Below are 15,704 nucleotides of genomic sequence, written 5' to 3' on the forward strand. Positions count from 1 at the left end.
TACTTCTATTTTTCCAATTGTCCAATCCAATTGTCATGTACAAGGTTGTCTTGATGAAGTAGTAGAGAATTACTGATAATTATTAAATAAACACTTGTCAGATCTGGAATGGTTGAGATCTCTAATGGAAAATAGTTTTTGGAAAACAAAATTTGTTCAATTTGATATTTTTACCGCTCTATTTGTTCATTCCATCCATATTTTTTAGATCCGAGCTCTATATAGTAAAAAATTGTAGAAGGCATCAACATAAAATTTAGCTCATACATTTTCTTCGTCGAAACGTTCAAGAAAGCTGAAAAATCAATCAAGAAACTGCTATAGAATTTTTGGAACTTTGTATAAACTGGTTTACCAATTCACTTTTGAAAACGCAATTTTTTGTATGCATCTTAGACTTTTAAATTAGACCCATCTTCCTCATTATCTTTAAATAGGAAATGCAAATTCTTTATTAAATTATATAATTCATTATCTCCTACTATTTTGAAATGAAAGAGATACGATATTCATTTCTGTACTCTGTATACAATAAACGTCGCGTCGTGACGATATTGTAGACGACAGCTTGTGCATATTAAACTCAATCGTTAGAATAAAGTGCTTGCCGTCGTTGAGTTTCAATATTCTGTTCATTAAAACAATGTCATGTACTTTGAGAAGCATGTCTGGAGTTTGAGCTCTTTCAAACGGAGTCCCACTACTTCCTAATACACTATCGGAAATATTGTCAATTAATATTGACATGTCTACGATATTCCATTGATAAATATTATGAGATGTCATAATAAAGCTTTTCGAAAACTAAGATCAGATACATTACGTATCATAAACGAAATTTGCATTAAGAGTTTACCAATGCTATATTCAGTGGAAATTTCAATTTTGAAAATAAATAAATTTTTCAATTTTTAAGTTTGGTGGGTTAAATTTTTCATGTTATTTGATGTTAATATTTCTAGAGTTTTTTGTGTTGATAAACATTTATTCAATTGCACCATAGATAAGTTACAAAGTGCAAAAGCTTTGGTAACTTATTATTTTGCTGTTTATAAGAATTGACAATAGATAAGCATAGACAAAGAATTAATTTTGAAATTTGAATGATGGCCGACATCGTATTCTTTCTGAAATAGTAACAGAAATATAAAGGTTGTCTGAAATTAGCTGCCAGAAAAGCTTATGTAGTAGTATTTACGGTTAAATAGAGGGGCTTGATAGCTCAAAATCAATAGTGAGAAAGAATCTCGCATAATGATGTAGCGTACCTTCGATGAAATTATTAGGTTACAAAATTTGCCGTAAAACTTGATATTTTAATCATATATTAATATTATATAACAAATAAATTATTGTTAGAAACACAGTAAAAAAAAGGATTTCTAGTCAATTGGACAAACTATGTTGCCTAAATGGCAGGATTATATTAAAACTATGTATGAACTTGATACAGATTTTCCTGAAACAGTTAAATATCCTGATTTTACTTGAATAAGGAATATATTGATTTATAGACGCTAGGGAACTGATCTTGTGGATATGGTGGTTGGTTAACCAATTCGAAGTGTAATTCGTAATTTTAATTATATCATCATCATCAAGTATGAAAAGATTCTTCGTCCTGTTGAAAATAAATTCTATTTGTGGTGAAATACGACCAATTTTGGCAGTTTATACCTTAACCTTACAAGCAATGATGTGTAATAATTTCCTGTCTTTGAAAAACGTCTGTCATAACTTTTCCGTCCGACGAAACTGTCTTTGCCTCGTACTTAGCAAAACTACTGTCTAGACCAGTCTTTCCCAACCTGTTTTGTGCCATGCCCCTCCTTAGCCTTTCTAAAATTCCTATGCCTATCCTATTTGTCAATTGAGGAATTTGATTGATATATTTGGGAAAAAATAAAATCAAATACTTACCATTCTCACCCATACATTATAATGTATATATTTATTTAATCAACGAGTTTTTACAACAGTTTTTATGGGCACTCATTTCAAATTACCACTACTAAATGCTGTGAAATATTGCAGTTGCGATGGGCCATTGCATTTAAATGATCCAGAGCGAAGGAGAGTAAAACTCGTGTGGGTCCCATTTTCGAATTGTCCCTCTTAACAATCAAATTGCCACCTTGTGGGGCGTGGGGATAACGTTGGGAAACATTGGTCTAGACTAACCTCTGATATGCTGATAGCCTTTTGTGTCTCTATAACCTCGATCGTCCAGTACCGGATGGGCAACTAAGAACGGCCGCTGGCCGTATCTCTGGAAAGGTTTAAATTACAGTTTCCGGGAAAAATAGTGACAGAAGTGGCTCAGAGAAATACGTGGAAATTATTTTTAGAATCTTAGATTGTCCAGTAGAGGGCTTATTTAAAAAAAAGAAATTAAAAAAGCAAAATTTCACAATTAACTGGCACTTTATATACGACAATCGAATTCTTTCACAAATTTTTCAGTTTACAAGTTTAATCCTCCTTAAATAAGAGACAGGAGCTCGAAAATAGTCATGACAGCATCCGAGATCAATATATTTTGTTTAATATTTTGGGTATGAAGCCTGTAATTGGTAGAACAACGTCAAATATAGATCGTTGAAGGAAAATTGAACAAGGTCATTTATCAAACGTATTATTACTGGTTTCAAGACGTGGGTTAATGAATATGACGTCGAAACTATCTATCTAGTAAATATAAGCCCAAATGACCCAGATTTGTGGGTAGATAATTGGTCTCCACGATATGCGCCGTCAAATTTCAGCAACGACAATCATCGCTCAGCCATTGCATTCGCCACATTTGGCTTCATGTGAATTTTTTCGTTTTTTAAACTCATAAATTCAGTTGTTAAATTAAACGTTGGTTTGCTCATATTAGTTTAAATGGAGTTCATTTTGAGGATTGTGATTAATGTGATTTATTGTATTGTAATACGTCAGTTCGCGTAAAATTTCATCATTATTATCATCTACAGCAAATTTGCTTAGAAGGGATCAATCTAAGATAAGTTAATGAGAAGCAAGAGTTTTTCTTAATTTCTATATTGATTGTTACAGCTAAAAGTTAATTCGTGCACTGTTCACCATTAAGAGGTGTGCGAAACACGATAACCAAAATTCAGTTTTCAAAGATACAAAGTAAGTTTAGCACTTCAGTTAGTGAAACCTCTAATATAAGAAAAAATATATTCCAAGTATTTGTTATAGCCCATAAATAACTTTCAGAATGTTGAGAGTAGCTGAAGTTTCTTTTTGGCCCACATGTGTTCCTTCACTCAAATTGTTTTACTTCGAATTCTTCTCCCATACTTCATAACTGAAAATTGTTCCACGAACTTTCCAGTTCACTAAATAAATTATTAAAAACCCATGTGTAACATTATTTTTCTGAACCGTAACATGCTCATCTTATTCAAATAAAAGCCTTGTCTGCTATAAGGGCGTGCGCTATTCTGTTTGCCGGGAATTTCCGGCATCGGTTCAGGCGGCAAACAGTCTTCAGTTGTTTCTGAACGGTTCAAACGTGTCCTACGGTAAACATAGGGAGTTTTCCGCGATCTTTTTTGCGCCCAGTCACGCCCTCAATTACGAACGGTATAGTATTTGTGAGCGCTCGAAATTATTTCGCGCCAAGTTTTAATTACTAAATAAAACATCGTTTTAATTGTTTGTGTTTTATAAAACTACAAAACAGTTTTGTGAATCTGGAACATTTATTTTTCAATTTACACTAGATTGAATTTTTCGGTGAGGGAATGTTTTTATTATAATACAGTTTTATTTCGCAGCGCGAAATAATATCAAATTGAATTGTCAACGTTCAATTTATATATATTCCACGATAGTACGTTATGTTACGGGGAAAATTGAAATATATGTAAATAAATTGCATGTATTTTGAAATATCAATTATCAAATCTGCAAAAACAGCTTTTTGCATCGATTCATAACCGTAGATGAAACGTAGATCCACTACAAGTCTACTGAAACGAAAAAAAATCAAGACAGTGGCTTGTAAAGGGGGAACCTCCTCCGATAAAGGGACAGACTATTTTACCGCCAACTATTTTTGTGGATATAAGAGTCGCCATATATCAGATTTAGCTTTACTTGTGCATTTAGATAAGACGACGATTTCAGTTACTTTTCTGGTGATCTTTTCTTTCTATTTTCTAAATCTTTTTCATAACAACTCACCATATATTTTGATATTTTCAAATCATCATCACTTCTCTTCTCTTCATCTTACATTCTTTTTTCTAAAACATCCTGGACTAGTCTTTTTCATTGGTATTTGCTTGTTATGTTTTTTGAGGTTAGAACGCGAGCTGATTGAATATTTGCATTTTAAAGAATTGATCCTAGAGCTAATGTGGTAGACAGATGTGTAGGTGCAGCACCCACAACCGTTAACATACTTCCAAAATATTATTGCCTTAACGAGTGACGATTAAACAATTATTGCTGAACTGAACATGCAGAAAATTTGTACCACAAGATTAAGATTATCTTTCAAAATTAGTAACAATGGATGAGTGAAAGATTTAATGCTATGTAGTAGAAAACATAAAGCAGAGTGAGGATAACAAATATCAAAATTCACAAAATTACAGGTATTTATTAAGCACAGGAAGGCTTTAAATTAGTTGAGCATCTGCTATCTTTTCCAGATCTGATCCGTAGTCATTTTCATCGAACGAAGATGTTATCGCATACGCAGAAGCAGCAACTATCATTTGAAAGGGTTGAAAAGTTTATAGTGAAGATAAAGGAAGAGATTATGTTGAAGAATGAAAATTATTATTTGAAATGAATGTCTTGTTTTTTTGATAGGTCGAAAGCTTGTGAGACAAAATTCGTATTAATATTCTACCAAGAGATCAGCTTAATTTATAGCTTGTACCATTTTTATTTTGTGGCTGGTTAGTAGGTAATGCACTAGGTGTCCTACAGGAAAAAATTACAAAAAGTTGTACTACACTTCAGTAGACGTTTAAAAATAATACACTCATTCTATATAAACTCCTACCTTTCCGAAAATATAATCGACTCGATTTCGAAACTCGAGTGACTCTTGAAGTGTTACGAATTATCGAGTGTTAGAAATATCAAATGATTGAAAATTTTTGCGAGAAAAGAAATTATTGAGTATTGATAATCAAGTACATATTATTTATTAACTGCTATTCTTTAACTATGACAAGTTAAGCGGTACATACCTGTTATATTATTTTGTTTAAGAGAAAAGTGCTGTTGAGATTGTTCAATAACTTTTTTTAGAAGAAAAGGTACCTGGAATGGTTTTTCATCACTTTCGTTTTGTCAGGTTCTATCTTTCTTAACTGACACTTCTGCCAAAGGTTCTGATGTATGGACCCTCATCTTCATCGTTGATTTTTTCATTTGTATCTGTCGCAGGTAGAATTTCTTCATCGGTTAGTGAACCTGAGACAACATTGTCATCCGAACAAAGTCAGAAAAACTCACACCACTGATATCAACTAGTGGTTCTATTGTTGGTTCTTCATCATCTGTAATTATTGGAAGATTTTGCCGATTTTCCTCTACGAAACCTCGACAATCAGTAAAATAGACGTCAGACCGTGATATTAGCAGTTAGCTGCTTGTAGAGAGATTCTAAAACGAGTTTGAAAATTTCTTTACGAAAGAACGTCTTAAAGTTATGGATGATCCCTTGGACCAATGGTTACAATTTGGAAGTTGTTTTCGGCGGAAAACTTAGAGTTTTACGTTGGACAATGTAAAAGGACTGTTGTAGACTGTGCAAGTATCTAAAAAGGGTAAAATTATCCATATTTGTCGTTTCTTGTCTCCATTAACAGCCAAATCTGTCCTCATCTGCTTTTTCGTAAGCATAATAGTCGGGTAGGAAATTATTTTACTCCTTGGAAACATCGGGGTTTGATTGCTTTTCCTTTTACTTAGGGTTTAAGTTCTCTTTATCCATCCATATTAACTGCAAGTTAAATTGTCAACTTCTCTTTACTATATTTTCCCTTCATCTTTAAGATCATACCTCTTGCTCGGAAAACATTTGAAAAATAGGCCAGTTTCAGCAGTATTGAAAAGATCTCGGGCATCATAGTTTTCAATTAAAGTCTTCAATTTACCGCGCCAATCTGAACAAACTTTATCATCAACACTTTTTTAAACACAACTACATTTTTCTTTTTAAAATGTGTGAGCCACCCTTCACTTGCCGCAAATTTTGTGATGCTTAGAGTAGATGTGGACTTTTATGCTTTTTATTTTAATAGGTTTCCGCTATTAGATACTTTTTGACCTCTACACTGTCTTAGCCAAATGACCAAGCTGACCAGGCGTTGAAATCCACCTATAGTAATTCGTTTCCTTACTCCAACAATTCGAGTAGCATAAACTTTTTTCTTGTTCTTTATTATGGTTGAGAGAGTAGTTAGAGAAATCTTAAATCCTTCTGCAACTTCACTTTTCTTGTCCCTCCCTCTACTTTTCTTGATTAACTTCTTTTCAACAATCGTCAAACATTTAAAATTCTTAGGACTCATAACTAACAAAAACTCTTATTCAAACTGTATTCAACTAACAAAAGAGGAACAGTAACTGAAACTTAACCAAATAAACCAATTCGTGTGGAAGTGTATGTCAAAAGAACCATAAAAACAAAGGCTCGTGTACGATGATACAAGTTTGAACTTGTTTATAAGAGGATGAAGTGACTTATTCTTTACAAATTGTCGAGTCTTTGACGTTTTGATAAGTTCCGAAAATGTTTAATAAGTCATATAGCTTATCAAATGCTCTTCATTCCTAATTACGATCTAAACGTGAATGATATTTGGCTTTACGATGAACTTTTTGTGAAAACGTGAATCGACGTGATTAAAGATAATGGTTGTATTCCTAGATGATTATAATAATATTCACAAAAGTTCAATAAATTGGGATAATAGGAGATAGAATAATTGATCTCTTTTAAATTGGAAAACTTTAATGATCAACGTATTTAAATTCATATCCAAATTCAAATAAGTATTTTTAATCGCTACTTTAGACATTTCAATATTTGAGCTAAGGGCCGAGGGCTTTTTAAACAGTCCCAAACTATATTTTTTATTTGTAATTTGGGCTTTATCTGAACATACACTTAACCAGAAACACAGGAAAAAACACACCTATATCTGCACTCGGGATTGTGTTTATTTACTCTAAGGTAATGAAAAACTGTATTGAGTTCCTTGAGAAGCTCTTGATGAATCACTATATCGACTTGGTGTTTGGGAAAATGATAGAGCAGACGGGTTAACAAAAAATACAGTCCTGAATAGGCTACCGATCTTCCCAATTGTCGCACCCGATGATTTTATAGTAATGGGTAGAAGATTTGGAGAGACAGCTTCCTGAACAGGTGGCTAGAAATCACCGGCATGCGATACATCAAAATTCTCTCCAGAAGGTTATTCAAGGTGTAAGGATTGAAAGTGGGAATGTAATAAAACCACAACTGAAAAATAACTGATATATTTTGATATACACATTGATTAAAGTACAATTAGTATCTATCATAAGTACTGACCACAGTCAACATGTCGGTGTGCGTAGTACACGTATGTCTAACTGTAATAAAATCTGTTTATCTAATCTGCTGATTCAATTATATATACGAATTATGAAATACGTTCAGACTACTAGGTCGGATATTTAGCTACAAGTTTTTGTTATTTACATCAGCATCGTGTTTCTAAAGAAACGTGTTGTTTAATTGACTAAATTAACACGTTTTTGATTGATCATTGCTTACAAGTAACCTTATTAATTTTCTAACGACCATATGGTTCAACAACCGTCACAAAGGTACTGGTGGTCAGTTTCATCTAGCTCGAAAGGAATCAACTATGGATGATCATCGGGTTGATTGTTGGTCAATATATTCGGCTAAGCTATGCTCAATGTTCAAGATGTAATGTTGAGAAGGTAAAGCCACGTTGTTTAGGGTTCCTCTTCAGGGTGCTCCATATTGTAATTTATTTTGTAATAATCCTATTCTATTTAATTAGTTGAAACTTTCAGAAAATGACAATATATATTATTAATAAAACAAAAAATATTATGAAAAATTAAACATGTGGATATGAACTAAAGATTAAACTAGTTAGAGATAAAATATATGTTGAAGAATTGAGATGGATTCGACACCGGAAGCAGAAAGCCAAAAAGAACGACGAAATCCAAAAGAAAAGATAGAAATTTTGATACAAAAAAAAATTAGATGTGAAATGAGCAGCTGAGTCAAAGAGCTGAAGAAATGAACTATAAAACAAAGTATATGTCATAAAACTCAATCAAACAGTTTATCGTTATAATAACGTCAATCTTTGTTTATTTTAAGCACATAAGGATGTCTTGCAGTAAAAATAGTTATTTTCCTAACAAGTGCGGAAAGTGATACTTTCCCGCACGCGACTGCAGTTGTCGCGAACGACGCGGAGCGGAGTTCGGGCAAGCAGTTATAACCACCGAAGTAAAAAACTATCTAATAAGGTCAAAATATGCATAATTTTACTTTCCCGCACTAGTGCGGGAAAGTGACACTTTCAAAGCTAAAGTGCGTGCGGGAAAGTGGGTTAAAATGCACGGTCGTAGAAAAACTAATTTTTGTTTATAAATGATATTACGATTTCTCAAAAACGCATAACAGTTTCTGACATAATTAATTTTTCCATACCCTAAACTCACACTGTATTTTCATGTGGAATAAAGTAATAGTAGTTAGGTAATGTGGATGGATTGCAATGATCAAAGTGAATATTATAGAGCTAAATTCCTTCTAATTCTGTTAATTTTACCTATACTTCCGATTTCACATTAAATCTCATGTCATGTAGAACTACTTTTTCCCCTTCACTCGCGATTTCACTGAAAGTTGATTCACGTGCAAATCTTTCAACTTCTGTGTCCCTGAATGTCAACTTGGAAACGAAAGTTTCACTTTTTTTTTCGTGGTTTGCTGAAGGTTTGATGGAGTTTGTTTGATTTGGAGAGTTGTTGGATGTGTGGTATTATGTTGATTGATGATGAGTGAGGGACTAAGGAATGTTGAGATATTATTTTTATAGTAATTCAATATTCCGTAAATTTTTTATAACACCTCCAATGTTATCTTCAATTTTTTTTAGCTTATTTAATTCCATTGATAATTTTGGCACATAATCTATGAAACAAGATGATTTCCTTTCAATTTTTGTTATATATAAATCAATATTACCGCTTATTTCGAAAAAACAAATTATATTATTATGACTAATTTGCTAATTAAAGATCGATAATGATCAGATGACTATGCATTGAGTTAATTTATAGATCATAGCAAATACAAATATTTTTATTTTACTATCTTGCTATGAAGAGTACTTCCATATCTATGAGATTCGTTAATCTAACAAGAATAACTTTACTCACCTTCTACAGAATACATATTAGAAATTTTCGTAAACTATAACTCGGGTTCAGGTAAATAATCTATAAGCTGATTGTGGATCCTAACCCAAAACGAAATTTAAATCCCAATTTCCGAACGACAAATTCAATTTTTGGTGGAAACATCAAACTTAAAACATGATCTACGGGACTTTTGATTCTTATTACTTTTTTGTGCGTTAGTTTTTTCATGCTATTTATTTGTATAATAGAACCTCGATGTTTAATAATTGTTATTGAGCAGTTATCAACGATTTACCTTCTCACATTGACTAAAGTTTAATACCGACAAGCTATTTTTATGTTGAAATTAGTATGAAAAAGTATGAAAACTTGAGTAATCTATCAATGACGCTGCTCATGAGAATTAATAGTAGAAGGCTATTCAAGGGAAATAAATAACTTAAAGTTCAAAAAACCATAGACAAATGAAACACGACAACTGATCGCATTTACCCATCGGTTAACCAGGGTAAAAATGTTAATAACATACGACTACGACCTGATTAACTCAGTTTCCTAACAATAAACATTCAGATCATGATCGGTATAACCAAGAATCTGGGCTCAAAAATAATGTTATAACGTCACAAACTCAATTATCCAATTATCATTTCTTATTTGCATTTTTAGGCGCATTTTTTGCAGAAAATCCTCCTCACAGGAAGAGTGTAGTGAGCTCGGATTTTTCGCATTTAATTGTATAGCTCTAGATGTGCCGAAACGGAAAAAATTATGGGGATTATCAGGAAAAAATTAATGGGATCAACGAAAATGTGATTTTAAAATTTGATGTTTCGACTTGTTGCGATTTTTATCAAAATATGATTGAGAGTGACGAATCGCTAAATTTTATTCATTAATAGACCACCTATAACATTAATATTAAAAAAGAAATCTGTTTTAACCACATAAATTTTTTTTCTGGTTTTATTTTTCAAAAATGGGTAAAAGCTATCAATTAAATTTATGTAGTTGCATTGAGATTCATGTTTTAGGTGATCTATTAATCAATATAATTTTGTAAGATGTCAATGATAAGAATTATTTTTATAAAGACCGCAACAGGTTCATATTTTTTTGACCACCACTATAAAATATGACATACAGTTTCCCATTATAGGAAATTTTAAATTTCAGACAATTTCAACTCGGAAACGAACGTACGGCATATCCGTATGAAATGAAAAATTTGAGAAATCTGATTGGCTGACAGCTATATGTTTTCATTTTGCACACCAGGTCGATGATTATCGATCTTTACATTTCCTCACAACGGCATAATTATTTTGTCTACAGTCAAAGTGCTTTGACGAATAACTTTTTTAAATTTGACTTTTGAACCGTTGGTAAGTGACAGAGCGAATTTGAGAGAATTATAGAATTTTCTATAATTTAAAAAATGAATACTAACTACGTTTTTCTGTGATTGTCGGGAAAATAACGTGTACAAAATGTGTTTATATCGAATTTTTAACACATGTTGCACACAATATTTTTCTATTTATTATACAATATAAAAAACAAATAATATTAAAAGTACAATTTTTTGGAAGTATTTTTTAAATTTATAGTTAATTTGGTGACGTGCCATCAAAGTCTGATCCTGATCATCAAATTGAATCAAATCATTTCGAAATTGTTCATAAATTTTCACCTCAATAATAGGAGATTTTGATAGAGGTATCAAAGCAATTCCAAGTATGAAATTTCCATTTCTTCTTTTCTTTTTGTACCAATATCAAATTATGATTAGATGTATCCTCAAGATCGATATAAATAGAAAATATCAATTTTCCGTTAAAGGTCTTCTTAAAGTTTAAGCCGAACTGCCCGTTAAATAAACACAAAACTTTTTCATGATCGTGATCTAACCTTTCCTACCTTTTATATTGGGGTTACTCTAGTTTACTTCTAACCCTTTAAAGGTGCCTTGTAGAGATTTACGCGCTTTGATTTACTTCCTATTCCTTTGTGTTAATTTACCGAAAAAGAGCGAAAGTGAGCTTACTTGTTATTAAGTCGTTCCTCATTGGGATTTCTTGCAATTTAATCTGTTTTCTCGTCTCGTCTCCTGAAATTTTCTTTTTTTTTTATTAATTTGATGACTGGTTTCTCTTGATTGAAACTTTCCAACAATTTCATTTAAAGTTAAAAGATGTGAGTATAGTGGAATAACACGTTCATCTACTCCTTTTAACTCATATATTAATTATACAAATACTTTTTATCAATTAAAAGCATCTATGAACAAACAACTTAATTCTCTCTTGATATAAACTTATTTGAATAAAAACTGAAAATTGAAGCTTCGGCACATTTTGCAAAATAGCACGAAATGTCAATTTTTACTTGTTCTTTTGAATTATTTGCTATCAAAAATGCCCCAAAACCAAGAAGATTTATCAAGAAAATGAATACAATATAGAATATATTACCCGAAAAATGAAAATTTTCAATATTGGTTTAGCAGCTCACGGAATATGTACTTTGGTATATTTTTAGCACAAAATATGGTAATTTTATATTTTCGCGGTCCCCTCGTTTTTGGCTCTAGAAAATAAAAAATTATCCGATTTCGATAAAAAAATTAAAACTATATTGGTTTCAGGGCTTTAAATGTTCATAAAAATGCTCTCATTCACGTATAATTCTTGTAAACTTTTTTCCAAATAATCAAATGAAGTTGTTATATTTTTTTAATAATCTACCCAAAAGAAAAACGAATAAATTAAAAAAAATTATACAAAAATGTTGACGATTTATCATGTTTCTTTTAAAATTGACTTTTTCTTACATATAATCGTTTGTACCTTTTTTATTAAATAATCATTATAGTTATATGAACAAAAACATTCTTAAAATCACTTATTGTAATCAAGTGTATAATATCAAAAGTTAACTTTGAAACATTGAAAATTTTCACCATTATTAAAGATAAAAAACGAATAAACAAACATTTTTCTATTATTTTTTTCCAAAATGTTCGTTTTTTTTATGTAGATTAGCAAAAAATATATGAATAGCGTTTAATGCTGTGTAAAAAAGTTATGAACAATTATATGCGAAAAAGTGCTTTTATGATCACATTTATAAAGTCATGAAACTATATAAAATCTCCAGTAGAGATATTTCCCATATTTTTTTCATAAATCCGCCGTAAAAATGGAAATTTAAGAAACAATTCATCGAAATTGGATGATTTTTCGAGTTTCTAGACCCAAAAAAGAGGGGACGGAGAAAGTATAAAATTACCGGATTTTCTACCTTCTCCGTTAACTATAAAAAATATACGATATTGACAATCATTAATGGTTTACGTGCGTTTCTTAAACATCGTTTATATATGCAGCAGAAAGTCAAAAACCTTTACATCACAGCAACTGAATAATTCCATAAGAGTTAGTACTCGTAGTTTTCACAAGAACTCAATTATTTTTACCATCTAGGCAATTGTATAACTTATTTCAGTCCAATTTAGAGGAAGTATCTTTTTAAACTTTCATCAGAAATTGATGAATAAAGTATCATCCTGACCTGAATATTAGAAAAGAATAGGAGTATTTGATATTTGGAAACTTTAAGAGAAAACAATGGTTAAATGTAAAACTTTGTATTCAGTTACTAGCTCAATTTTATTTCAATGAATTGATAATTTATAATTCAAAATGATTTTAATATTTTCCGGAACTGTTGATTCCATATGATTATTAAATTTTTGTTTGTACCAATAAAATATAGTAAGGAGTTCAACAGTCGTCCTTGACATGTCCTACGCACCTAGGTTGTATTGGTTGGTGTTTTTTAATTAACCGAAGTGGTATATGAAAATGTTTTGATTTTGGATTAAAGACCACCGTATTCAAACATTTTATCAAATTCTAAAGTTGAGTATTCTACAGGTTGTTATCTCTTCTATAGAAAACTATCATATAATTAGACAGCTTGACGTGAAACCTGACAAATAACATTTGAATTAATGAATTTTGATATCTCACTGTTAAAATAAAATCTATAAAAAGTCAGTCATATTTTCACGAATAAAAAAACTCTTAACATCTCAGATAGTTTATTTGTATTTGCCTTGATTTTGGACATTTATGTATCTAGAAGCTTCTCGTAATATCTATAACAAGAGTACTCAATTCCTCAGTCATAACCTTTTATTTATTTCAAATCACTTGAAAATTTATTAAGTTCCAAATTTTCATCGAATAATTGCATACAATAAAATCTACTTTAAAAGTATAAGACCTCCAAAACCAAAACACTCCTTACACTTCATGTCATGATTTAGGTTAGTTTAATAATGGGCATTATGGGGTTTTTTGGTGTGGCAAACTTGCACTCTACACAAACTACAGATCTAGAATGTCATAGATCTATTTCTATGGTCTCTGTATCGAATACAATCAAAATTGTCACAATTACGAATAATTTTTATATCATGGTTGAGAAATAATCAAATCACCTAACCTAACCAAAATTACCAGACTGTAATTCATTTATATTGTTTTCGCTACTCGCAGACAGCTTGAGAGGATATACACCATGATGCATGGTGATTGGTGATCCACTACTGTCGCTGAGAAGTTTGTTATTTCGATAAGTATAATACCTCAAACAGTCTTTCAAACTTAATACTTAATACTACGGATGAGTTAGTGAAACAAACATTCATATAGTATTGTTATATACAAAAATTTTACAATAAAGTTTTTTCTCTTTACTTGTATCTTAGTTTGTATTTATGGTGTGACATATAGCGAATAATCCGAAGTTAATTAAATGCAAAAATAAAGCGAAAGATTATTCTCGAAACAACTGGAAATGAAACAAATGTCATGCAATAATTGATTTATTCAATAATCTAGAAGCCGGTAGAAAGACCGAGCAAATGGCCATACAATATATGAGAAGATGGGATCAGAACGAACAGTTAGTTTAAAACAAAGCGCTAGAGAGTGACATCTCAAAAGTGTCAAGTGTCAATTTTTATAAAAGTGTATCTTTTTATTCAAATCGGTTTATTTGCTCGTTGGATTTAAATCTTGATTCAAGTGTGTTTAAATTTGCAGTGCAACAATCCAGTGGTCGAACCATTGAATTTGAATCAACTTGCATAATCCACACTACCACACGTTAGATAATATACTATTATATTATAAAAATATCAATATGATATTATTCCACCTCAATTTTCTTCCTGCATTCATTGTACGAAAACATTATTGTAAATTGATCTTAAACTCGCTATATAACGTGTAAAATCTGCCTCAGTCATGATATTGATAAATTATATACGTAATAGAGCAATCTAATCATCATTTTGTGAATATATGTACAGAAGTATTGAGTGAAAAAGTATAAACCGCAAAAACTACGAATACATGTCATGGAAAACATAACAAAACAACACATTTTATAATCAATAAACAAAAAAACAAATGTACAAGGAAATTCCAAGTAGTTATCAAATAACTTCAGTAAATATTAAAATGAAAAAAAAATACAAAGAACAAATCATGATGATATTTAAATATTATAAAATTGGAAAGAATAAATGGTAAGAGATTATATACGAGGTTGTTTGTAATAATTGTGATGTTGTCTATATAGGTCAGACATCTCAATAATTATAAAATAGATTAAACTGTCATCAATACGGTAAAACTGCGATAACAAATCATGAAATGTTGACCAAATGAAAAAAAATTTTTAACTTACGTAGGTCGATAAAATTATAGTAATTCATGTAACTGTCACGGAACCGAGATCTATTTCAGAACTAGTAGAACTTTAATAAAGATTTGTTGCGCCACTCTATATACCTTCGATTCCAGTCATATAGAGCCAAATAGATTACGGGGATAAATTTGTCAAGAAGTCGGCAAATAAAGTGAACCATTTGCCAAATGAACACCCACTGTATGTGACAAGCACGTTTCTTAAACTTGCCGTACAGATACCAATTTTATAACGTCATTTTAGAGCGCGCGTGTACTCGAATGTGTGTTCGTCATAAATGAATTTCAAGCCATTATTTCGAATATTACAGTTAATGGTATCTATAAAGATGAAATTCAAGTGAAATAAGCACGGTTAATTGTCTCACTATTAAACTTAAGTGGGTACGAAGTTATAATAACCAAGTGGAAAATTTTTCAGATGAGATGGAACATTATTTTAAACGGTTTGTGTTGAATAATTATTAGTATTAAGAA

At 31.1% G+C, this 15,704-nt stretch overlaps 1 protein-coding gene across 1 annotated transcript in view; it reads left to right on the forward strand.

Moving 5' to 3' along the window:
* Window positions 1–3,523: 3,523 nt before the first annotated feature.
* Window positions 3,524–15,704, forward strand: part of LOC130892280 (uncharacterized) — a 214,152-nt gene continuing 201,971 nt past the window's right edge. The window contains exon 1 of the mRNA XM_057797614.1: window positions 3,524–3,750. The gene's annotated coding sequence lies outside the window, so the exon portion shown is untranslated. The remainder of the gene's footprint in view (window positions 3,751–15,704) is intronic.

This window comes from Diorhabda carinulata, chromosome 4 (assembly GCF_026250575.1).
Source record: "Diorhabda carinulata isolate Delta chromosome 4, icDioCari1.1, whole genome shotgun sequence".
Lineage (NCBI taxonomy): Eukaryota > Metazoa > Arthropoda > Insecta > Coleoptera > Chrysomelidae > Diorhabda > Diorhabda carinulata.